Here is a 15,923-nt window from a genome sequence, read left to right on the forward strand (position 1 = left end):
CAGATGACATCTCCTCTTGGCAGAGTTTAATAACACCCCGGCTGTTCATGCTTCATGATACAATAACAGAGGAGGGGAGGTTTCTAAGCAATATGAGACAGATACCGGACTGCAATATGAGATGGGGAGAAAGCAGAGGGAGGGGAGGCAAGAGAGAAGGAGAGAAGGAGAAGGGGATGGAGGGAAGAAGGAGAGAAGAGGGAGAGGGAAGGATGGATGGAGGGAGGGAAAGTGAGGAGAGAGCAGCGTAAAGGCACGATCACAACCAGGACTGATGAGATGAGGGGTGGAGGAGCAAGTAGATTTCTGGGGCCTGGAAGTCTGGAAGGAGCCCTGGGGGCCAAGTATCTTGCATATGTTTTATGTAATAATTAACAAAATACACACTTAGCCCTCAATGCATTCACAATTCTGAGCAGCAGCTTGCCAACCTGTGTGGTGAAACTAGCATTTCTGACTCTCTATGAACATTTGCTTCTGCTATTTTGCTGTGCGCTACAGCACATCTTCGTCTTATGCGTGGCCACCTTTGCAGGTTTTCGTAAGCGAACACCATGCGAATGCAACCGAATTTTGCATGATACACTTTGCGTTAGTTTAGCGTTGGAAGTGCATTGTTAGTTCCACAATGGTTGTGTGGGTGCTTAAATTATTGATATCAGCCATTAGGATCTGAATACTTTCTGCAGGTATGGACATTTCAACTAGGGTGACCTGAGCTTAAGCTCTCAATCAAAGGTAAAGCTTAGTTTGTCGTGTGACTCCAGGGCAGTCAGAATCACCAGCTTAACCTATGATGATTGCAGGGCTTTTGTGAAGATGGAAGGAGACAATGCCCTGACACTTGCCACCATGAGCTGTTTGATGGAAGGATAGCATGCAGGTACAGTGGTACCTCGGGTTACATACGCTTCAGGTTCCATACGCTTCAGGTTACGGACTCCGCTAACCCAGAAATAGTACCTCGGGTTAAGAACTTTGCTTCAGGATGAGAACAGAAATTGTGCTCCGGCAGCGCAGCGGTAGCAGGAGGCCCCATTAGCTAAAGTGGTGTTTCAAGTTAAGAACAGTTTCAGCTTAAGAACGGACCTCCGGAACGAATTTAGTACTGACCTGGAAACTACAACTAATCCAGAATGCGGCAGCTAGACTGGTTACTGGGAGTGGCCGCTGAGACTATATAACACCGGTCTTGAAAGAGCTACACTGGCTCCCAGTACATTTCCGAGCACAATTCAGAGCGTTGGTGCTGACCTTTAAAGCCCTAAACGGCCTCGGTCCAGTATACCTGAAGGAGCATCTCCACCTCCACCATTCTGCCCGGACGCTGAGGGCCTTCTGGCGGTTTCCTCGCTGTGAGAAGCCCAGTTACAGGGAAGCAGGCAGAGGGCCTTCTCGATAGTGGCACCTGCCCTGTGGAACGCCCTCCCACCAGATGTCAAAGAGAAAAATAACTACCAAACTTTTAGAAGACATCTGAAGGCAGCCCTGTTTAGGGAAACTTTTAATGTTTAATAGGCTATTGTATTTTAGTGTTTTGTTGGAAGCTGCCCAGAGTGGCTGGGGAAAGCCAGCCAGATGGGCAGGGTATTAATAATAATAATAATAATAATAACCACTGTACAATTAATGGCTCCCTGTGATCGTGAAATCAACACACTGTGCAATAATGATGTGAGCAATATATGAAAATAATTTGCACATTGAAGCATTCCTTCACGTCAAAGTAAAACACTCGCTAGTCCATTTTCCTCCTTCTCCTCATTGCTTTTAAACAAACCAGTGAGTAAATAAATTCCCTATGGGGAAGGAAAGGACCTTCCCCTCCCTTCAGGCTACAGGCTAGTGATTACGGCGCTGGTTGTTCTGGCTGCCACGGTGGTAGGCTCTCAGGCTTACATGCATTTTGCAGGCCTTCTGGGAGCGCCTTTGCGAATTGAACAAACAAGACGGCAGATGTGTGTTCACATTCCTGCACAGGGAGCCGAATCGCAAGGTCAAGCAAGAGGGAGAGAAGAAAGGGAGCCTTATCAAAGGGACAAGGGCTGTGGTGGCTCGGATTATCTCAGACAGTCCCGCATTGTCAGAAGGACTGACCTTCAGTTGAGCCACCACGCCAGACTCTTCCTCTGTTGGCTCTTCTTAGGGGGAAGATAAAAGGCCCCATCACACCTTTTCAAAAGGATTCAGGCTCTATTGTTCCTGCTTACCTTTGATTTAAACAATGTTGACAAATCCAGCTTCTAACGTCCAAGTCAAAGTGTAGGTGGACGCCAAAGAGATGCCGTTGGTATTTGTCCGTCCAGATTTCGGCTTTCTTGTTTGTGGGAGAGCATCGAGATGCTGCCATTCAAGGTGATACAAGACTTTCTGTGCTGCATTTTGGACTGGCAAAAACAGACACCTAAGGGCAACTGGTGCCTCTTTTTAGACGCAGCTCATGTCGATGCAGAGTTGGATGACGGTTACTGAAGGACAGAGGCAACTTTATCTATCATGGCTTGGTGGACACAGAGAAACTGTTCCAACCAGGTGTGACCATATTGTCACAACTCTTCCAGGTGGGGCTAACAATGGAATGTCTGATTGAAAAGAGGGATGATTATGATGATTACATTTCTATCCCACATTTTTCTCCAAGGAGCTCAATATGGTGTACATGGTTCTCCTGCCCATCATTTAATCCAAACAACAGCCCTGTGAGATAGGTGAAGTTGAGAGGCAGTGACAGGCATGAGGCCACCCAGCGAACTTCATGGCTGGGAGGGGATTCGAACCCTGATCTCCCAGGTCCTAATCTGACACTCTACCTAGATTTCAACTTAGAAAAGGTGGAAGAGGCCTGGGGAAATATGGAGGAGACCTACAGAAAGTTGAGGGAGGAGAATATGACCAAGTGGGTTTCCTTGCCTGACCTAAATGATCCCGGGAATGATCCCGGGAAAGTCAAGGCTGAAGAATTGGAGAATGGATAACCCTTTCCTCCACTCTGAGACCAGCAGGAACCCAAAAGCTTTTATGACAATTATGGTGTCAAGTTGGTGTTGTTTAGAACGAACATGGACTCCCAGAGCTCACAGGACCATGACAGGTTGTCTGTAACATCTCAGAAAAGGGCTACCCATGATCAAGGGAATGGAGCAACTCCCCTGTGAAGAAAGATTTCAGCGTTTGGGACTCTTTAGTTAATGAAAAGTCGAGTCAGAGGCAACACGATAGAAGCTTTTATAAATGAAGCATGGTGTGGAGAACATGGAAAGAGAAAAGTTATTCTTCCTCTCTCATAACATGAGAACTCGGGGAAATCCAATGAAGCTGAATTTTGGAAGATTAAGGACAGATAAAATAAAGAAAGTGCATTGTTACACTATGGAATTCCCTCCCACAGGAAGCAGTGGTTGCCACTAACCTGGGTGGCTTTAAAAGAGGACTGGACAAATTTGTGGAGGAGAGGGCTATTGATGGCCACTGGTCCCATCACCTCCTGGCAAATAGAAGGGGAAGAAATGGAGGCAGTGAGAGATTTTACTTTCTTGGGCTCCATGATCACTGCATATGGTGACAGCAGTCACAAAATTAAAAGACGCCTGCTTCTTGGGAGAAAAGCAATGACGAACCTAGACAGCATCTTAAAAAGCAGAGACATCACCTTGCTGACAAAGGTCCATATAGTTAAAGCTATGGTTTTCCCAATAGTGATGTATGGAAGTGAGAGCTGGACCATAAAGAAGGCTGATTGCCGAAGAATTGATGCTTGTGAATTATGGTGCTGGAGGAGACTCTTGAGAGTCCCATGGACTGCAAGAAGATCAAACCTATCCATTCTGAAGGAAATCAGCCCTGAGTGCTCACTGGAAGGACAGATAGTGAAGCTGAGGCTCCAATACTTTGGCCACCTCATAAAAAGAGAAGACTCCCTGATGTTGGGAAAGATGGAGGGTGCAAGTAGAAGGGGGACGACGGAGGAAAATATGGTTGGACAGTGTTCTCGAAGCTACTAACATGAGTTTGACCAAACTGTGGGAGGCAGTGGAAGACAGGAGTGCCTGAAGTGCTCTGGTCCATGGGGTCACCAAGAGTCAGACACGACTAAACTACTAAACAAAACAACAAAAAACAACAACAGCCATGATGGCTCAGCTATGCCTCTACAACTGGTGGCAGCAATGCAATCCAGTTGATGAAAACCACAGAAGGAGACAATGCTCTAGTGCTGGGATCCTGCTTGTAAGTTTCCAGTGGGTATCAAGCAAGTTGGCCACTGTGAGAAGAGGATGCTGGACTAGATGGGCTACTGGCCTGATCTGGTATGTTCTTTTTATGTCTTTATGTGTAGTGTATAATATACCCCTCGGAGCCAACTTTTTATTGTTATTTTTTCTCCATCCAAGAGCTCTCCCTCTTCATTTTAACATTTCTTTTCTAGTCCTTCACTGTTTGTCTTTTCACCTGCTGGAAGACAGAGAAAGAAACCTCAAAGGGGAAGAAGAAGTTCCTAACTTTCCCCTGTTAAATCTTGGGCTTCCATCTTCCCTTATTGATACCACCACAGCCTACAAGATGGGGCTTTGGTGGAGAATTGATCTCAGCATAACAGAAGGCAGCAGCTGTCAGGAAGACTCTGGTGGATTGAACCCAGCTGGAGCTGGGGACACAGCTCCTCTTGCACGAAAGATCTGTACCATTGGTAATTGATTTTTTATATATTTTTATTTTTGGTGGCGGCTGATTTCAGAGTCGGATCGCCTTGTTCTCCAGTGCCTCTGTTGAGCCTCTATTTGCAAGCTGTGTATTTGTTAAACTAATTGACTCGCCGGGACTGCTGCTGCTGGTGGTACAGTTTAGGATTAAACACACAAAGGAGGGAGAAAGGGAAATTGGGGGCTTAGGCTGGTGTGTGTGTTTGTGTGTGTGTTTCTAAGCTTCCACCTGTAAATCCATATCATTGGAGGCTAACTTAAAAAGGGAAGGGATGCCTCCCTCTTACACACACCATATGCAGGTGGCTGCCTGGGAAAAGCGTTTGCCAGCGAGAGCATCTGCTTAAAAGCCTCCAAATGTTCAAGATGTTTACGAACCAGAGATAATATCTCTTCTCCTCCTGTCACTCACCTCATCTCAGCTAAGCAGGAAAAATAAGGGAAGGAAATTGCACGGAGAAAACGAAAGGAAGTTGGCCAGGTTGCTCGGAGTCTTGTATATATTGCGGGAAATGGGCTGGGGAGGTGGTGGCCAAGGGGTAAGTGCTCTGAGCAGCATGAGGCGTGGGTGTGAATTCAAAGCAGAGCTTCCGGCTTTGAAACTAATTCACAGCAAACAGGATCCTGGAGCTGCCTGCCTTATCAGCCCGCAAAGCGACCTCCTCCTTGTAGGTTTGCTGGAGGAATTTGTGCTTTGGCAAATTCCTACACCGAACGACCTGATCGGAATCTCTTGGATGAACAAGGGGGAACTCGGCTACCCAGAGGCTTTCGCAATTCTCTGAATTTTGTAATGCTGTCCTTGGCACTGCCGGTGTATTGAGCTAGGTGTTTAAATACGTACAGTGGTACCTCGGGTTACAAGTGCTTCGGGTTACAAACGCTTCAGGTTACAAACTCCGCTAAGCCAGAAGTAGTACCTCCAGGTTATGAACTTTGCCCCAGGATGAGAACGGAAATCACGTGCCGGTGGCGCGCCAGCTATGCGCCGGCAGCGGGAGGCCCCATTAGTGAAAGTGCACCTCAGGTTAAGAACGGTTTCAGGAAAACGGACCTACAGAACAAATTAAGTTTGTAACCTGAGATACCACTGTATTTGGAGAGAGGATGCACATTTAAATGCATATTTTGAGAGGAAATGATGGATGTTCAAGATGCTTGAGGAATTAGAGCTTTGTGAATTCTTCGTGTACGTTCTTTGTTTCTTCAGCTGGTAAACCGCTTAGAGTATTGTAAGATAGAAAGACGGTATACAAATTAAAAGAGATGGTGATGGTGATGAATTCTGATGTGGAATAAAGTACATTCCAGGACACTCAGGTAAACTGCAAGCAGTTCCCTGGGACATCATCCCAGGTGTGTTTAGGACTGCAGCTTTGTTTAGCAACCAGCGCTAGCACTTCCTACGCGTCCTGACCCAGCTCTCGCTGGAAAACAATATCTTAAAATAGTTTTAAAATGCGGGCTTTTTTTAAAAAAGAGAGAAAATGTTTTTAGACATAGCATTTTGAGGGAAATATATATTTAAACACAGATTTCCATGCAGATTTTTGAAAAAGAAAATATTTCAGATTAAGGCAAAGATGTGATTGAACAGATTGATGGGTGAACATGTGAAGAGATGGTTGCTGGATATATTACGTAACCATCCCTAGTTAAGTAACTAATTTAAATACGCATTTTGAGAGGTTGTTTCTTTTAAAAATCATGGGTTAATGCAGAAATGCAATGGAACAGAATTAAAAATGTGGGAAACATGCCAAAGTGTCCCAGAATGGAAATCACTAAGCATATCTCTCCAATCCTCCAATCTTTCCCTCTACCTACTAACTCAGACCCTCTCTCGACAACATGAACTAATAGATAAAATTCCCAGCTTCAGAGCTCCCAGCACAAACCCGAAAGGGACTGACAAAGGCTACCTTTAAACATATGCCTCTAAATATATGCTTCTGCTTCTCTGGAAAATATCTGCGTGCATTTGTTTGTGTGCATGCATGCAAAGGGTGCGTGGTTGTGTATTGATCTGTCCTCGGCTTGTGGGCCAGATCCTGCCCAGAGCCAGGATTCCTCAGGCTTTGGGTCCCTTCACATCCCTCAGCAAGGAGCAGATGAGGAGGAAAAGTGCTTTGTGCAAAGTTTGCGATTGCACTTCCTCCCTCCACAAGAAGTTCAAAGCAGAGGAGTCAGCAGAGAAGTAGACCTGTTCTTTGCAAACATGCAATAAGCCGTTTTCAATTGCATGCATGGAATTTTCGAGATGCAATTGCATTTTTGAAGTTCGAGACTCGCAATAGCTGCAGGGCAGTGTTTGCAGTTCAGCATTGATGCTATTTTCATCCTTTGCCTGGATATACTGAGCCCTTTTTGCTTTTTACATAGGCAGAGGTGAACCTTGGCATCTCCAACATCAGTGACGCCCTATGTGACACCAAAATTCGGCCCCTTTTGCCGACGGCACCGGCCACGCTCCCCTAGATCTGCCTTTGTTCATAGGACAGCTAAAAGGTGATGGAAAGCACTCCTCCCACCCCTTCAAACTTTATACATATATAAAAGATGTCTGTGAAGAACATGGAAGGTGCAACTTGAACGGAGTTGTCAAGAATTAAACTTATGCCTATGTTTCCATGGGAAAGGGGTCCCTATGCAAAGGATGTGTGATTGTGTGTGGACGTGTCCCAGTCTTCCTTTGGGTCTGGTCCTGCCTAGTGAAATGTGGCCCCAACTGCTTTACACAGGAGTAATGTCCACTGGTTTCCCCAGTAGTGATGTATGGAAGTGAGAGCTGGAGCATAAAGAAGGCTGATCGCCGAAGAATTGATGCTTTTGAATTATGGTGCTGGAGGAGACTCTTGAGAGTCCCATGGACTGCAAGAAGATCAAATCTATCCATTCTTAAGGAAATCAGCCCTGAGTGCTCACTGGAAGGACAGATCCCGAAGCTGAGACTCCAATACTTTGGCCACCTCATGAGAAGAGAAGACTCCCTGGAAAAGACCCTGATGTTGGGAAAGATGGAGGGCACAAGGAGAAGGGGATGCCAGAGGACGAGATGGTGGGACAGTGTTCTTGAAGCTACCAGCATGAGTTTGACCAAACTGCGGGAGGCAGTGGAAGACAGGAGTGCCTGGCGTGCTCTGGTCCACGGGGTCATGAAGAGTCGGACATGACTAAATGACTAAACAACAACAATGTTTCCATGGAAAAGGGGTCCCTATGCAAAGGGTGTGTGATTGTGTGTGAACGTGTCCCAGTCTTCCTTTGGGTCTGGTCCTGGCTACTGAAATGTGGCCCCAACTGCTTTACACAGGAGTAATGTTCACTGTGGCCACTTCTTGGTCACTTCTACCCCTTTGCACCAGTCCAGTTCTGCAGCTGGGAACTCTGGCTCAGAGTCTTGAGTTTTAGAGTGCCAGGGAGGGAGTTTCCACCTTGTTCTTGAAAGCTAGCCCGTATGACACTCCCCAAATTCAGCTTCTTCCCTAAACCTCTACATTGCGTTGTATTCCCATAATTAAATTTTGAACACCTTTCACGAGTTTTGGACCAGGCAAGACATATCTTAGGGTTGCCATACGTCTGAAATTTCCTGGATGTTACTGGGATTCAACAGATGAAACCAGTGTCTGGGAGGAAATTGTTTTAATGTCTGGGAAATTCAGATGTATGGCAACCCATGTCAGAAGTCCCTTAAAAAAGCTCAACAGCTTTGCCAACGAATAGCTCAACAACCATTGTGCCCGGATTTTCACTTTTTGAAATCTGGCAACCCTACCATATTTGCATCTTCCGTGCAAATGTTATTCCTGAAATAGCATTGTCAAGAAACAAGCAAACCAAAAGAATAAAACAGCAAAGGACTCTTTTGAAAGATCATCATAACAATATTTTGGACATCTATATAGAAACAGCATGAAAATGCACATTTATTTTGCACATGAATATGCACAAAGAATAGCCCTGCAAGACGAATTAGGCAGGCATTCAAATGAAAATAGATAGCAATTTTTAAAAAAAGTTTCTTATACCTCCTTTTGCACCGACAGAGCGAGCCAATACCTGCCTACTTGGAAATAACTGATCCTGAGGTCAATCGAAGCTACTCCCAGATTAGTGTGAATAGCATTGCAGCCTGAATATTTTATCCTCATACATTTTATAATCAGATCTTCCTCCCTCCCTGTTTTCCTCCCTGAAAAGTTTTCAAAACATTATCCCTTTAAGAAGTTCATAAATAACCACCCAGCACCCAAAGATTTCCTATTAAAATCCTGAACATATGCTACTTAGGAAAAAAATATTTCAAAGCAAAATTAGCTGATAACGAAAGAATCCCATAAAGGCCTATCTTTCCAATCATCCGGTATTTCTTTTGTAATTTCCTCAGAGATCCAGGAAGGATTTTTCCAGATGTCTCTGTTCCTTCCAGGTGGCATGTTGAACGGAATTTGGAGAACAGCCAATGATACGCTTATTCTTTTGCCTTTTCTTTTCTTTTCCTTTTTAAAATCAGGAGACCCAAAGAACAGAAAACTCAATGACATGTTGGGAAGATCTGAAGGTAGGAAACGAAGAAGAGATGAGCTGCTTGCCCACAGCTAATAGGGAAGGTTCTTTTGTCTTGCAAACCTTCAGAGACTCTCATTTCTCCCATGATTATCTGTTAGGATCTGGAAGCGGACGGTGTGCAGTTAAGCTATGGAGCTCACTCCCATAGCAGGCAATGATGACCACCAACTTGGATGGCTTTAAAAGAGGATTAGACACATTTATGGAGGACAGTGTTATCACTCTGCCTCCATGGTTGGAGGCAGCAACACTTCTGAATACCAGTTACTACTACTATTACTACTAATTTATTATTGATACCCTGCTGTTCTGGCTGGGTCTCCCCAGCCACTCTGGGCGGCGTCCAACAGAATATTAAAAACAATACAGCACCAGACATTAAAAACTTCCCTAAACTGAGCCGCCTTCAGTTGTCTTTTAAAAGTAAAATAGTTGCTTATTGCCTTGACATCGGCTGGAAGGGCATTCCACTGGGCAGGTGCCACTACTGAGAAGGCCCTCTGCCTGTAACCTCACTTCTCGTAATGAGGGAACCGCCAGAAGGCCCTCGGTGCTGGACCTCAGTGTATGGGCTGGATGATGGGGGTGGAGATGCTCCTTCAGATATACTGGACTGAGGCCTTTTAGGGCTTTAAAGGTCAGCACCAACACTTTGACTTGTGCTTGGAAACGTACTGGGAGCCAATGAAGATCTTTCAGGACCAGTGTTATATGGTCTCGGCAGCCGCCCCCAGTCACCAGTCCAGCTGCCGCATTCTGGATTAATTACAGTTTCTGAGTCACCTTCAAAGGTAGCCCCACGTAGAGTGCATTGCAGTAGTCCAAGCGGGAGATAACTAGAGCATGCACCACTCTGGCGAGACAGTCTGCGGGCAGGTAGGGTCTCAGCCTGTGTACCAGATGGAGCTGGTAAGCAGCTGGCTTGGACACAGAATTAACCTGCGCCTCCATGGGCATCACAGGAGGGGAGAGTGCTCCTGTGCTCGAATTCTGCTTACTAGTTTCCCAAAGGCATCTGGTTGGCCAGTGTGAGAACAGGAGGCTGGACTAGATGAGCCATTGGTCGGATCCAGCAAACTCTTCTTATGAATCAGGACCAGAGGGACATGGGACGCCAAAGCCCTGAGATTGTACCCCAAGATAATAGCCCTCCAAGAGAACACGAAAAATAAATGGATCCAAAGAGATGTCTTTTCCTGAATCTCGACTCTCAACATCACCATAGAGTTATCCACAGTAGCAATTTCAAGAAGCCAGCCTCAAGGCTTGCTCCAAACACCACTGCAGTTCTTGCCAGAATGAGGCCCCTGCATCAGAGTCCCCTAAACTTCTAGTTGCTGTGTGGAAGTTGCCGATGCAACAGCTCCACACACCTATTCCCAGCCTATTGTGCCTCTCTTGCTCAGGACTAAGGCTTCCGACAATTTTGAACACCAACCCTGTCTGGGTTGAAGGGCAAGGACAAGACAACATTCAATGAAATATCTTTCTGATTTACAATGTCAATGGGCCCTTCCCACAGACTTCTCAGAATCCCTTTGGATGTGAAAATTACACAGTGCTGGGAAATGCATGCATGCTAACATCAACCTGGCATTGTGATGTTGGAAGAAAAAATCACAATGCAACATTACCCCATTTCTTCCAATGTGCACATTTTTGCCTAATATACACCTTTTTTTTTTGCAAAGCAATTTCCCCTAATAGACTTTGTTGTATGTAATTTTCACTAACATATGCATTTTAATGCATGCATTGCCCCTGTATATATCTTAGTTGGAGAACTGCAGCACAAAATTCGGAGAAATGTGAATTTCTAAGACACGTTCTGTTTTGCTTTGCAGTTCGATGAAGGAATAGGCGAGCTTGCATTGTGAGCTGCATTGATTTTCTCTACCACCATTAGAATAACATTGTGTGTGTGTTGTGGGGGTTGGGGCTGGAGGGGCGGGGGAGAGAAGCATGTATGCTGCCTTGAGCTCCTTGGGGGAAAGGTAGAAAATAAAGGCAACAATAAAATAAAGACATTTCTCGGGGTTCAGAGATGAACCCTGGCTCAAAACAAGTCCCTGGCTAGGAGAGCAGGCTGTTTTGACAGCATAAGAGCCCCAGAAAACCATATGTGCAGGATTGAATCTTTTTTTTAAAAAAGTGGACAGGTTGAAGGAACATGGGAAGAAGAAATAGGGTGAGTGAGAGAGAGTGATAGATTCTTTATCAAAGCAGACTTCAGCCATTTCCACTTCCCCCCTCCTCAATTATTTACCCTTTGGCGCTGTGGATGAGAGAGAAACTATATTTGAAATGAGACAACAAGGCTCACAAAGAGGGAGGAGGGAAGACTAAATGTATTTCCAAGCCAACCAATATGAGGCAGGAAAGTCAGTTGGGGAGAGGGGCAAGGCAGAGAAGTTCTTGGAATGAACTTGGTGCATCCTCAGCCCCCACCAAACGACAAGAAATCAAGCATTTCTTGATCTAGACCCTGCTACTGGAGAGGAAGGGGATGCAGGTGGCGCTGTGGGTTAAACCACAGAGCCTAGGCCTTGCCGATCAGAAGGTTGGCGGTTCAAATCCCCGCAACGGGGTGAGCTCCCATTGCTCGGTCCCTCCTGCTGCCAACCTAGCAGTTCAAAAGCAAGTCAAAGTGCAAGTAGATAAATAGGTACAGCTCTGGCGGGAAGGTAAACGGCGTTTCCGTGCGCTGCTCTGGTTTGCCAGAAGCAGCTTAGTTATGCTGGCCACATGACCTGGAAGCTGTACACCAGCTCCCTCGGCCAATAAAGCGAGATGAGCGCCGCAACCCCAGAGTCGGCCACGACTGGCCCTAACAGTCAGGGGTCCCTTTACCTTTACTGGAGAGGAAAGGCAAAAGGGGAGAGAGGAGGTGGGAGAGAGGAGGTGGGATGGCCAGAAATTCTTTAGCTGAGATTTCTGCATTGCAGGAGGTTGGAATAGATGACTCCTGGGGTCCCTTCCAACCCTACAATTCCATGCTTCTATGAGGGGACACAGTATATACACACATCATCAAGCTTGGACATCAAATTATTATTGCTTGCATTATGCTGAAATCCATCCTCCAATTGCTTGGAGTTTTCTCCGCAGATGGGTTGGTGGTTCAGCTCTCTTCAGACTAACCATGCGCTGTAACCATGGTCGTGCTTTGTCTGGGATTGCTAAATCATGACCATGGGTTTGAACTACGAGCTGAGACAAACTATTACGCCTGGCAGAGAAGTAAGACAACCAGGGAGGAGGGAAGGGCCCACAATATTATCTCCTGGAATCTGTGTGCTTGCAATGGCCACTAACCATGATGACTATGGGCTGCCTCCATAGTTGAAGGCAGCAATGCTTCTTCATACCAACCATAGAGACAGGTGGAGAGTGCTCTTGCACTCAGGTCCTACCTGTGGGTTTACCTTGGGGCATCTGATTGGTCACTGAGAGAACAAGATGCTGGACTAGATAGGCCACTGGCTTGATCCAGGAAGCTGTTCTTATGTTCATATGTTCTGCCCATTCACACTAAGCTATGGTTTGGCTTAGCGCCGCATGCAGAACATGCCACTGGTTTGGGATGGCAGGCATCCCTGTGAATGCTGTGATGTATGTGCTAAGATACATATAGCATAGTATAGTATAGGTCCATACAGTTAAAGCTATGGTTTTCCTAGTAGTGATGTATGGAAGTGAGAGCAGGACCATAATGAAGGCTGATCGCCGAAGAATTGATGCTTTTGAATTATGGTGCTGGACTGAAGATCAAACCTATCCACTGAGTGCTCACTGGAAGGACAGGTCCTGAACCCGAGGATCCAATACTTTGGCCACCTCATGAGAAGAGAAGACTCCCTGGAAAAGACCCTGATGCTGGGAAAGATGGAGGGCACAAGGAGAAGGGGACAACAGAGGATGAGATGGTTGGACAATGTTCTTGAAACTACCAGCATGAGTTTGACCAAACTGTGGGAGGCAGTGGAAGATAGGAGTGCCTGGAGTGCCTGGAGTGTCCATGGGGTCTCGAAGAGTTGGACACAACTAAACGACTAAACAACAACAATGTGCTAAGATTGCAATTCAACAGACAATGTATTCAGGGACCAAATATCCACCTTGCCCAAATCATTTGTTCTGTCTTCAGGGACAGTAAATTAACTCTGTACTGTCCTCATACATGCAAGTAAGCTTCCACATTATCCATCCTTTCTTGGATTTGGAGCGATGCTTCTGCAAGCCTGTATTAACAGGCTCTCCAGGGGAGTTATGTATAACTGTGTGATAAACCTGTTACGCCTTAATTCAATAATAGCCAAGCTTCAACAGACAAGGCGGCTCTGGCAAGGAGAAAACCCAAGAAAATCCACTTGCTGGCTCCACCCACCTGTCAAAATGGCCCTTGGGGTTTAAGGAGGTATATCTGAGACATTTTCACATTGAGTGACTCAAGCTGCAAGCCAGCTCATGGTGCCTAGAGATCCTCAGGGTGTGGTCTTGTTTAGGGCTCATTGCTGGAGACTACATTTAGTTTCAGAGAAGATGCATTTGCATTTCCTGCAGTTTGGATGATATTCTCGCATGACTGTTGTTCGGCCTTATCAGGAAGCCATGACACATGCTTTAATCTCAGTGTGTTTTTATTAATATGAGATGTTCTGATCAATGTATTCATATTTGTATGTCTGTTTGCATTTTGTCCTTGTTACTGCACAATCTTGAAATGTTGCATTTTATTATGAAATTTCCCCATGTCTTGCTGAGCAGCTTTCAGCCTGATATGCCCTGCAAAAAGGGCATATGGTGAACATGAACAAGATAAAGATTATATGATAAAATGGCACAAGATATTAGTACCAATGGGCTGTGCTAGATTACCAAATAGGCAGAGTAGACACCAGCCAATAGACCCCAACCTTTTATGGGTCCTGCAACAATGGATCTAAATAATATTGATTTGATCTTGAAAGTAAATTACAATCAAGCTTTCTTAGTTCAATGTTATCCCACTAGAGCCCACACACAAGCCCCCCCCCCCCGAGATTTCAACTGCCATGGGGCCTTCGCAGAGTTTAATCTGACACTGACAATGGGTGGTAATCAACTAAGTCTTACCCAGAGTAGATCTATTGAAATGAATGGACCTAACATGTTATTGAATACCACCCAACATTCCCATGGGAGTCTGGGAAAATCTGTGTGTCGAAATGCGAAATTTCTCACTAGGTCAAGTGATAAAAGAAAACTTATAAAGTTATGGTGAGGTGGTATATGACTCCTGTTGTATTTAATTTTATATCAAAAACAACTCAGAAGTGTCGATGGTGCAGGAAAAAAAATCCAGGTACTAACTTCCATATGTGGTGGGCATGTCCTTTTGCACAAAAAATGTTGGGGAAGCACCTCAAAAGTGCTATCTGAAATGCTACAGTATGAGATAGTACTGGAGCCATTAAATTTGTTGCCAAAAGATATGCCTTACTTAACAAATAATGAGCCCAGAGAACTAACTAGCTAGATGAAAGGAGCAGCAAGATTGTTATAGGATCAAAAACGGAAAGGCCCTGAAACCACCACTGGTGAATGACTAGAGTAATAAACTCTGGAAACTAGCATTAATGTCAAAATTAACATTTTGTATAAGGTCAGGAGAAATGGGTATTGAACAGAACAAATTCATGGAAATGTGGTCTCCTTTTATGTCATCTTGTTAGAGAAACCATGATCTCCCTATTGACCAGCATAGCTCTGATATGTTTTGATGAGCAGCTAGATGGTGTTTTCAATAATTAGAAGTACATTAGTTGTGACAAAGGAAATGAAAAAGAAGGATAACGTTATGGAGATGAATAGCTTTATTAAATACCAATATGATTTACACAAAAAGCACACTGCATTTGCTGCCTGTGTCACTTATTTTGTATCTTTAATGGATGTATGCAATATATGGGAAAACTTTGCTAGAAACTGAAACAGGTTTGTACATATAAGGAATAAAGAATGAAAAAGTAGCATAAAGGTAGATGGTGTTGAAGAAATGTGCATTAGGGCAAAGGTGAGCCTGATCCTGGTACCCTTCTACGTGCATGAAGATGAGGTCTGAACAGGACCTAAAATGTGGCAGAAGGTGATCAGGTATGCAAAATGCTTGTCCACCACTCTTTCCAAGGTGAACTGGGCACCTTCGACTAGCAAGCATCACAAGTAGGTGCAATGACTGGATGTATACAGGGCACAGAAAGATGTACAGTCATATCTCGGGTTACAGACGCTTCAGGTTGCGTTTTTTCAGGTTACAGACGCGCCGAAACCCGGAAGTACCAGAACGGGTTACTTCCGGGTTTTGGAGGTCACACATGTGCATAAGCACTAAATCACGCTTTGCGCATGCGCAGAAGCGCTGAATCGCAACCCACACGTACACAGATGCGTCGCTGCGGGTTGCGAATGCTGCGGGTTGTGAAAGTGCATCCCGCACTGTTCACGTTCGCAATCTGAGCATCCACTGTACTTGTTTATATTGTAAACCATCCTGTGATCCTCAGATGAAGGTCGGTATAGAAAACAAGCAAGCAAGCAAGCAAACAAACAAACAAATGAAACCCCCCTATCATGTACATACATACATACATACATACATACATACATACT

The 15,923-nt window shown here is 45.1% G+C and overlaps 1 protein-coding gene across 14 annotated transcripts in view; it reads right to left on the reverse strand.

Moving 5' to 3' along the window:
- Window positions 1-15,923, reverse strand: part of CELF4 (CUGBP Elav-like family member 4) — a 783,381-nt gene that overhangs the window by 172,079 nt on the left and 595,379 nt on the right. The gene's annotated exons all lie outside the window — the stretch shown is intronic.

Source organism: Podarcis filfolensis (assembly GCF_964270895.1).
Source record: "Podarcis filfolensis genome assembly, chromosome: 11".
Taxonomy (NCBI): Eukaryota; Metazoa; Chordata; class Lepidosauria; order Squamata; family Lacertidae; genus Podarcis; species Podarcis filfolensis.